The sequence below is a fragment of the Arvicanthis niloticus genome, chromosome 2 (genome assembly GCF_011762505.2).
Source record: "Arvicanthis niloticus isolate mArvNil1 chromosome 2, mArvNil1.pat.X, whole genome shotgun sequence".
Taxonomy (NCBI): Eukaryota; Metazoa; Chordata; class Mammalia; order Rodentia; family Muridae; genus Arvicanthis; species Arvicanthis niloticus.
The window spans coordinates 9666434-9677509 of NC_047659.1; the positions used below are offsets into that span (position 1 = coordinate 9666434).

The 11076-nt window shown below is 47.0% G+C and overlaps 1 long non-coding RNA gene across 1 annotated transcript; it reads right to left on the reverse strand.

Moving 5' to 3' along the window:
- Positions 1–226: 226 nt before the first annotated feature.
- LOC143441270 (uncharacterized) lies at positions 227–8171 on the reverse strand. Its single transcript, XR_013108520.1, has 3 exons — positions 8118–8171; positions 3537–3683; positions 227–622 (listed from the first exon to the last, which is right to left on the reverse strand). It is a non-coding gene; the product is annotated as an uncharacterized LOC143441270 (long non-coding RNA).
- Between the last annotated feature and the right edge of the window lie 2905 nt (positions 8172–11076).

Here is an 11076-nt window from a genome sequence, read left to right on the forward strand (position 1 = left end):
GATCTCTCACTGAACCTGGAAACAAGTGGCCATCCATCAAGCCCCGCCCATCCTCCTTTCTCTTCCCCCCACAGCACTGTGCAAGCTTGTGTAGCCATACCTGGCCTTTTCTGTGGACACTGGAATCTGAACCCAGGGTTCTTTGCATGCACAGCAAGCATTCTGATCCGCTGAGCCATCAAATGGAAAACCTGATGAAGAATAAATCCCACACAACCACCTGTAGTCTTAGTCTCACCTACTTTAATAAGCATCCAACCTGCCCTCTAGCTCACCACCCACCTGAGGTAGTGGAAAAGAAAGGTTATCAGGACACGAGGGAAATAGACATGTTTATAAATAGCTCTTTGGGGGTGAGTCCAATCATCGTTGTCAGGGTATTGGTAATTCAGTCCAGTAGCAAACCCCAAACAGGAATCAGCAGCTGCAGTCCAGTCCTCTCAGCAGACACCACGTATGAACCAGCAAGGGTAGTTCAATCCAGAAGAAGCTGCAAGGCTCGCCAACCAGCCTGAGTCTTCTGCGGAAGCAGCAAGAAGCCACAGAAACCTGCTAAGCTTCTCTCTGTGGTGTCACCACAAGCAGAACTCAGCAGCTCAATGTAAGGCGAACTAATCCATGCCTGTTGTTAGCAAAGAATAGTGAGGAGGAGCAAAGCAAACCAATGCCTGAGTCCCGCTGTCTGTCTACAGTGCTTATATTCCTTCTGAATATCATGCATCCTTTCATGTGTTTGCTATAGCAAAACATCCTCTCACCTATGTCTGCTTCAGCAAAACATCCTTTCACCTGTTTGTCCCAGTAGAACATCATTTGACATAACTGGCTTTCCAAAGAAACCAGAAGTTTCCACTTCAACCGCCCAATCAATGTGTTAAAAGTAAACAGGTTCACTGGGTGGTGGTGGCCTTTAATTTCAGCACTCAGGAGGCAGAGGCAGACAAATCCCTGAGTTCCAGGCCAGCTTAGTCTATAGAGCAAGTTCCAGGACAGCCAGGTCTACACAGAGAAATCCTATCTTGAAAAACAAACCCAAAAAGTAGACAGACTGACAACCTTCCAATGAGTGAGGCTATGGAGACAGACCCTCACAGTCAACGGTTCTTCTCCTCGCCTTACCTAAGAACTAAGCATATGTCCACAGAAAGATGTGGACAGGGACAGTCATAGCTGCTTTAACCTCCCAAACTGGAAATGGCCCAAATGGCCATCCACAGGAAATGGATGAACAAACAGTACTGTAGTCACAGAGTGCTGCCCAGCAACGAACAGCCAGACACTGACTTGCACTCGCAACTCTAGGGCTGCAGAGCTGAGTCCAGACACCTCTCAAGTGACAGGACAGTGCTCGCTGCAGGGCATCCTGTACAGGAAACCAAAGCAGAGGAAAGCCAGATCACACCACACACACCACACAACACACACACCACACACCACACACACACATCACATACACACACACCACACACACATCACATACACACACACCACACACACATCACATACACACACACCACATACACATCACATACACACCACATACACATCACATATACACACACCACATACACACACATCACATACACACCACATATACATCACATACATACACACCACACACAAATCACATATACACACACCACATACATACACACACCACATACACACACACACACACACACACACACACACACCCCATACATACATACCATATCTACACACCATATATCCACACACATACAATGTTGAATGTGTTTTTGGAATGGAGAGACGACTCAACTATTAAGAGTATTTGCTACTCTTGCAGAGGATCCGGGTTTGGTTCCCAACACCCACGTGGTGACTCACACTATCTGTAACTCCAGTTCCAGGGGACCTGACTCCAGGGGCACAAGGCATGAACTGATGTAAATACATTCAGGCAATAAGTGTTTACTCATACATATAAGATATAAGTTGTTTTTTGTTTGTTTGTTTGTTTGTTTGAGACAGGGTTTTTCTGTATAGCCCTGGCTGTCCTGGAACTCACTCTGTAGACCAGGCTGGCCTCGAACTCAGAAATCCTCCTGCCTCTGCCTCCCAAGTTCTGGGATTAAAGGCGTGTGCCACCACCGCCTGGCTCATACATATAAGTTTTATAAATAAAAACTTAAAAACTTTTAAAAGAGACTCTGCCTCACATATAGGGTACTGAGGTAAATGATCCTGGTTCTAAAGAATGTGGTTTGCAAACATGTTGACCATATAGAGAGACCCTGCATAAAATGTTAAGCATGCCACACACCTGCATAGACTCCTGACAGACTCATCATCAGGAAGATAATATTAAGACATGGTGGAGCAGCTTGAGGTCGCAACATGCTTCTTATTCTTCTGACACTAACCTGCGATCAGTGATCCCTGCATTCCAGTACTTCGGATTTATAGGAACATCTGTGGATTGCCAAAGAGGAGCACCAGCGGTGGCTGCAGACTTAAATGCTTTTGTTTTGTTTGAGATGGGGGGGGGGGGGTGTCTCACAGTGTAGCTCAGGTTGGCCTGGGCACTCACAGGGTGCAGCTCACAGGACAATCTGCTTTGTCAGCCTCCTGAGTGCTAGAAAACAGGTAAGAGCCAGCTGTCCAGCTATGATGCTCTCTGTAGAAACATATGCTGAGTACGTACAGTAAAAAGCCAGGAAGAGTGTTTCCCAGCTGTTATCTCTGAGAAGTCAGGAAGTTATACACACACACACACACACACACACACACACACACACACACACACGTATTCATTCATTTTTGTAATATGTGTTTTTTCTTCTGTTGTTTTGTTTTTAAGTCAATGCCTATGTGACCCAGGCTGGTTTCAAACTTTTTTTTTTTTTTTTTTTTTTTTTTTTGTCTTTTTGAGGTAAAGTCTCACTGTGTATCCTTTTTGTCCTGGAACTCACTCTGTAGTCCAGGCTGGCCTAGAACTCACGGATCCCCTTGACTTTGTCTCCTAAATGCTGGGATTACAACTGTGCACTGCTCTGTCTGATAATTGGTTTTTTGTTGTTGTTGTTGTTGTTTTGCTTTTTTGTTTGTTTGTTTGTTTGTTTTGAGACAGGGTTTCTCTGTGTAGTCCTGGCTGTCCTGGAACTCACTCTGTAGACCAGGCTGGCCTCGAACTCAGAAATCCGCCTGTCTCTGCCTCCCAAGTGCTGGGATTAAAGACGTGGGCCACCACCGCCCAGCTTTGCTTTTTTTTAAAACAATGTTTTTTTTCTCCCTTGAGATTATAATGAACATTGTTACACCACAAGTAAAGTCTGAAGTAGGACAGAAAACGTTCTGAAGGCTGGTTTGGTCACTCATTATCATTAAAAATGGCTGACCCCTAACAATATGTACAAAAATATAAAATGTACAAACCAACTGCTTAGAGTACAGCTAAGTACATACACACACACACAAAAAAGTTATCGGAATGCTTGGAATAAGATTTTTTGCTGTCGTTGTTTTTGCTTTTTTTGATAATTGTTTATAATACACATATCTTTTTTTAAATTTACCTTTCAAAAGTGTTTACATAGATATTCCAGACAGTGCACACACCACAGCTGATGGGCAGGTGGTATGGTGGTCACACGCCAGAGCCGATGTATGGAGGTCAGAAACAACTTGGTGAGTCAAAGTTTCTCATCTTCCACCGTGTGGGTCTGAGGACAGAACTCACGTAGTCAGACTTAGCAGCAAGCACCTTTACTCACTGAGCCATCTTGACAGATGATCTAGAGATTTGGTAGAGTAGCATACCAAGTTGGCTTCAGTGCCCAAGACCCATGGTTGTCAGCATCTATGGGCTTGGACTCCTGTGGAGCCTGGGGGTGGCAGGAAGAGCTCCTTCCACAAAGCCTTCCCATCTGACATCATGTGATGTGCCTGTGGTGGAATGGTTCAACTCTGGAAGTGATGCCTGGGGTCACTTCAGCCCATTGTCCACAGTGACCCATGTCCCAGGACCACCTGCTCCCTAGCACCCTTATCAGGCACATCATGCCCACTTTCACGACTATCAGAAGATGGTCACAGCCATCTCAGGGCATAGGCCCTGCTGATGCCCCACCCCCAGAGCACACTCCCGTACCACCCAGAAGAAGGAAGTGCTGAGGCTGAACATTCTGGAAGCCCATGAACTCTCCTAAGAGGGAGGCCTAGCCTGTCTGGTACAGCCAGGAACACAGCCTCCTGACCCCTCCTTGATCCCCACCCAGGGTCGGGCCGTGGCCTGGGGTGGAGCTGCTTAAGGAAGAGCTCTGGATGGTGAAACTGCCCCAGGGTTTGTGAACCACCCCCGGCACCTGCCTGTAACTCAGAGCAGGCACCACAGGACTATGGTATAGAGCCGTGAAGGATGCTGTCTCCTCTGGCACACTAGTGGGTGTGCTGGGAGTCTGCACTTCTCAGGAAGTCCCAGCTGGGGAAAACTAAACAAAATAAAACAAAAGAAAGCCTCAGGGAGACTGTACAGTTCACCTGGGGTCACACGTCACAAGGCTGCCGAGAGGAAAGGCTGGGAAGAGGGTGTCATGTTGGACTCCAACACCAGTGCTCTCAATTCTGCCTCCACATCATTCATTCATTCATTCATTCACTCATTCATTCATTCACTCACATATTCATTTGCAACATATGGCGGATAGCTTTTTCAGAGCACAAGAGAGCAGCGGGTCTGCTTCATTTTGTAACTGGGTCTCATGAGGTTCAGGCTGGCCTCAAACTCACTGTGTAGCTAAGGATGGCTTTGAACTCCATCTCCTGCCTGTTTTGCAAGTGCTGGAATTGAAGGTTTGAACCATCGAATGGATTTATTCCTGTTTATGACCTACACCCTCGGTATGTCTCAGCTGAGCAATCTGATCTGGAAACAGAGAGCACACTTTGTTTTGGTTTGCAGTATTTTTCTCTGCTTGGTTTTGAGATGAGGTCTTACTCTGTTGTCCAGATTGGCCTTAAACTTACTACAGTAGTCCAGGCCGATTTCCAAGTCAAAGCAATCCTTCTGCCTCCAAGTCTGGCTCCATCCCTCCATCCCTCTCTCTCTTCATTTATCCTTTTTCTCTTCCTTTTTGAGTCAGGATCTCACCACATAGCCCTGGCTGGCCTAGAACTTGATATGTATCCTAGGCTGGCCTTAAACTCGAAGAGATCCACTTGCCTCTGTCACCTCAGTGTTGGGATTTAAGCTGTGCGTCACCACACCTGACTTTTTTTTTCCTTACTAAGGTCTTTTGGGGGGTGTGCTGGGCATGGAACCCAAAGCCTCACACAGGTCAAGCATAGGCTTTCCCACTGGACCACTTCCCTGCCCACAGCTCTTAACAAGCTAACTAGTTTGCAATGGCGTTAGGTTTACAGAAGTATTGTTTTGATGGTTACAGAGTTTGCACGTTTTCTTGTCTAGTTCTCCTCATGTCAATCACCTTAATCAACCGTGGTCTGTTTGTCCAGAAACACTGGTTTTGGTCATGACTGCTGGCGTGCAGAGTTCATTCACTGGTACACACAAGCCCTGCCCCAGGATCCGAGTGCCTGACCTTCTTGACTTCTTCCAGTGACAGATTTTCAGTCTTGAGTTTTGAGGTTTGACAGCCAGGTATTTTGTAGCTATCTGTCTGTCTGTCTGTCTGTCTGCCTGTCTGTGTGTCTATCTTATATATTTTTCTCATGATTGCCTTGGACACTTTCTCATTCCATTCAATCAAAGGCACAGTATCACCACATGGCATGGAGAATGAACCATGGCTTGTTTAAAATGTGCTGCCAGCTGTTTTTCCTGTCCCTGCTCTCCCCTCCCCCTCCCTCCTTCCTTCCTCCTCTCCTCTCTCTGAGTCTCTATCTCTTGTTTCATGGTATGGGAAGTGGGGCAGGGCCTCACTATGTAGCCCAGGCTGCCCTCCTCCTGCCTCAGTCTTCCCAGTGCTGGATTCTTTGACCCACCATGCCCAGCTCAGAATTTTTTATGTTTTTTTTTTTTTTTTTTAAAAAGCTCTGGGGAGCAAACTTGGCCTCTTGCTCATGCTCTCTCCCAGTCAGCCCCTCACACGTGAGTCACTGAGTCAAACCCCCATTCAAGGGGCAGTGGCTTGAGCTACTTCCTGCAGAAAGAACCATAAATTATTTGAGTTCTCCTCAGAAGACAGAAGGCCCTTTCTTCCAGTCTATTTGTTTTCTCAGCCATTGACTTCTGCAGTGTGGATGCAGCACGCATTCGTATTTCTTTTAGACTCCGTCGTTTTCCTGAGCTGGGGTTGGAAACCAGGGCCTGTCATGATGGGCAAGCTCTGTATCTCCAAGCTTTCTCAGCTCCGATTTTTACCCTGCTTTTTCTTTAGATGCTCCAGTTGTTTTGTCTCTGGATTTGAGAGCTCCTTCTGGTTGGCTCCTGGTTCCTTGGACATGGGCAGTCCTTTCCCTTTGTTTTTTTTTATCTTAATTCTTTCAGTGTGTGTATGTGTGTGTGTGCGTGTGAGTGTGTGGTGTGTGTGGTATGTGTATTGTGTAGTGTGTGTGCATGCATGCATGTGTGTGTGCATGTGTGTGTGAGAGTGTGTGGCATATGTATGTGTGTGTGGTGTGTATGTATGTGGTGTGTGTGTGTGTGTGTGTATGTAGTGTGGGTATGTGTGGTGTATGTGTGTGTGCCAGCCCACACATGTCATGGTTCATGAGGAGGTCAGAGGACAATGGTAGGTATCAGTCCTTGCCTTTTTCCTTGTGTGAGTTAGGGTTTCTTGCCTTTCACCCCTGCATACACAAGCTAGCTGATCCACAAGCTTTTGGGGGAGTCTCCTGTCTCCTGGGGATTGACCTGGGGAAAGATGCCAACCTTATGTACAGGTTTTTTTCTTTTCTTTTTAAAGATTTATTTATTTTATGTGAGTACACTGTAGCTGTCTTTAGATACACCAGAAAAGAGTTGTGAGCCACCATGTGGTTGCTGGGAATTGAACTCAGGACCTCTGGAAGAGCAGACAGTGCTCTTAACCACTGAGCCATCTCTCCAGCCCCTTATGCACTGTTTCTTAATACACTACAGCCTTACCATACACACTGTACCTCACTGCTGCTGTTGTGTCCCCATCCCCACCCCCATCCTCCCCACCCCCCAACCCCCCTCCCGTCTTGCCTCTAGCATCCACATTGCACAATAGGTGCTCAGGATAGGATTGGGATGGGATTTATCTCAGTAAGATAAATCGGAAACCTCATCACATGACCAGCCTTGACCAATGGGACTTAGACATGTCATAAACACAAGTATCTCTCTCTCTCTCTCTCTCTCTCTCTCTCTCTCTCTCTCTCTGTGTGTGTGTGTGTGTGTGTGTGTGTGTGTGTGTGTGTGTGTGTGTGTGTGTAGAGACAGAGATAAAGAGAATTTTTTTTAAGGTAAGATCTTGTCTGTCCTGAAAATCACTCTGTAGATCAGGGTGGCCTCCAACTCAGACCACTGCCTGCCTCTGCCTCCCTAAGGCTGGGATTAAAGGCGTGCTCCAAGGTGGAAGGGGAAGGCTCATACCCAGAGGTCTTGTGACCTTTATATGCATAGCCTGACCCATCTTCACCACACACACACACACACACACACACACACACACACACACACACACACACACACACACACACACGCAGAAACACACATATATTGTACACATACATAGAAATACAAATTTTTAAATCTATATGTATATACATGCAAATATATTTGTATATGTATTTTTTTAATACATACTAGAGGCTGGGAAGATGGTTCAGTCAGTAAAGAGCTTGCTGCACAAGCATGAGGACCTGAGTTCAAATCCTTAGAAGTCAGTAAAAGTTGAAGCCCATGATCCCAGCCTTGGAGGGGAACAAGGAGGCGAGAGGTGGCCATATTGACCAGCCAGCCAAGCAGAGTCCATGAGATTCATATTCAGTAAGAGACCCTATCTGACAAAATACAGTGATACCAGTGATACCAGAAGTTGACCTCTGACCTCTACATGTATACACACACACACACACACACACACATTGTACACAGGCATACAGTGTAAAGATACATAGAACTGTCACAAACACCCTTCTATGTCGCTTCATGCTAATCCACTTACTTGGCTTGCTGTTTGTCTCTTCACTGTTCTGTTCTGCTGGGGATGTAACCCATGGCTACACACACACCAGGAAGTGTTTTTACTAGATTAGCTGAGGCTCTGAGTGACATCATCACTGCCCATTCTCTGGCGTGAGTGAAGCACCACTATTCAACTGCCCCCTGCTGATGGACAGTAGGTGGGTGGGGCCTGGCGTACTGCCCTGGTGAACAGTCATCCTCTCTGAGTAGCAGTATTTCTATGGTAGTGTTTCTTTGGGGTAGATCACTAGCCCATTCGTGGCTCACAGCCCCATACTTGGAAGCTTTGACACATGTCTACAAATTACTTTCCCAAATAGTACCGAATACTTTCCAGCCCTACCCACAGTGAGCACGTAGGCTCGCCCCCCGGCCTTTGTCTACACCCAGTGCTGCCCATCTGGAAAAGCCATTTATGTAGCAACACAGGCCACAGTGAATGACAAGATGGCTGGGGGTGGGTTAGGTGGAGGCCAGACGTGGGAACGTCTGCTGGGCCACAGGACGCAGGGTCTACGCCCTCCACTCTACCCATGGGTTCCTTCCTCTTCTGGGCAGCTGTGCTCAGCACATCCTCTTGAAGGCACACATCCCCAGGGGACCTGTCTCTTGGATTGGCCCAAGTTCCTCTGGCCTTGACCCCCTCTCACAGCTCTGAGAGCACAGGAGCTGTTACCTCCTGCGAGATGGAAGCCTTCCAAGTTTCTCCAGTATCTCCCGGACGAAAGTCTCATCTTGTCTGAGCCGGTTTGAGAAACTGTGAATGGGAGGAATGGCTCAGTTCACAGAGTGCTCACAGAGCACAGATAAAGCCCTAAGGGTACAGTCCCCAGCACTGCAAAGAATAGCTGTGTACACTTGGAATCTGACCACTCAAGAAGTAAATAGATCAGATAGATGTTCAAGGTCCTTGGCTACATATCGAATTTAGGGGCCAGTCTTGGCTACATGACCCAAAAAGAGAGACAGACAGAGAGAGAGAAACTGAACAAGAAATACAGTGATTCCTTCAATAAAAAACACTCCTTCGGCAAATATTTACCGTCCTGGCCTAACCTCTTAGCCCTAAGGGAGAAGCAGACACTAATCAGGTGAACACACCAAGATGTATTTCTGGAATGGAATACTACACCTGGTTTTTCTAGAAGGTGGGGAAACCAGACAGCTTCCAATCAGATAGAGGGGTAGCCGTGTAGGTGGAAAGCCAAGCGGCTGCATTCCTGGTAGGGACAATGGCTTGTGCAAAGGCCACTGAGGAGAAGGGCGAGTTATTCTCCTTGATGGGGCTGAGAGAAGCTTAATGTAGAAGGTGAGAGGGAGAGAGAGAGAGAGAGAGAGAGAGAGAGAGAGAGAGAGAGAGAACCCAGACATGTCAGCAGGGCTACACCATCCAGGGTTAGGCCCACAATCACGAAGCACTGGGAAGATTAAATGAGATGCGTTGTGTGTGCAGGCTTTCTGTGATAATAAGAAGATGAAAATCAAGACCCCTGCACGTGCTGAACAAGCACTCTAACCACTGGGCTACACCCCCAGCCCACATCGAACAACATTCTTTTTGTTTTTGTTTGAGACAGGGTTTCTCTGCAAGCCCTAGCTGTTTTGGAACTCGCTCTGTAGACCAGGCTGGCCTTGAACTCACAGATCCATCTGCCTTTGCCTCCTAAATGCACCACTACTGCCAGGCTAAGTAATACTCTTATGCTCAAGAAGCAGAGTGAGATGGGGCTATTGCTTCGCTGGTGGGATGCTTGTTTCTCACGCACAAAGCCCTAGGTTTGAATTTGAGCACTGTACAAATGAGGTACAATGGTTTACACCACTAGTTCTAGTACTCGGGAGGTAGAGGCAGGAGGATCAGGAGTTCAAGGACATCCTCAGCTACACACTGAGTTCAAAGCCAGCCTGGGATACAGGAGACCCTGCCAACAAATAAATACATAAATAACTAGGTACTGTTAATTCTTTTCATTCTTTCTTTCTCTCTTTCTTTCTTGTGTGTGCGTACATGCATGTGCATGTGGAGTGTATGGAGGCCAACACTGACATTTATTTATTTATTTATTGAGTGTGTGAGCGTGCTCGTGGTATGTGTGGAGGCCAGAGGCTAGTCTCTTATGTCATTCCTTAGATTCCCCGCTGTTTTTTTTAAATCGATGTACCTCACAGTGTGCTGCCCAGATTTCTGGAGAAGAAACGGGAAGTTATGGTCAGCCCACCTTTGTGAAGTGTTGTGAGTTTAGAACAGGTGCTCCCACACTTTGGGACTAATAATAGTGGTTCTACTCCATATCTGGGAAAGGAAGGTCAAATGGCGGAGCAAGGTCACAGAACCAGGATTGACTGCACTGGGACTCACTTTCATCCCAAATCCCATCTCCCTCAAACCCCACTAAAGAACTCTCCAAGGCTGCCTCACGTGAGGTCTGTGGCCAATTTACCCTCTCTTCTGGGTTCCTGCCAGAGGTCATAGGGTCACACTTGAAAGACTTCCTCCAAGCCTGCAAGTCATCACTCTGGAGGATTCTGCCTGAATTAGAAGCAGGAACCGTTTCCTATATGCTGCCAAAGGGCACGGGATGAACTGGGGCAGCTTTCCAAAGTCTTAACAATGTGCGTCCCTTCCACCCACCCGTGCCCCAGGAAGGAAACAGGCAAGTGTGCAAAAATGCACATACAAGGTTGAATGTGCACAGAAACATATCAAGTAAAAGGATGCCCTCAATGTGTGTGGCACTACGTGGTCATTAGCAATCATAACCTAGAGGACTATGAGAGCAAGGCCCTTGCTGCAAGTCTGAGTGTTACCATCCAGAGGTCTTAACTGGGCAAGAGAAGTAAAAGGCAGGAGAAATCAGGTAGCACTGGAGCAATCTGGGACAGAGCACGGAAGCACACAGAGTCAACCTCGAAAGGCTCGTATTAGGAGTAAGGAGACA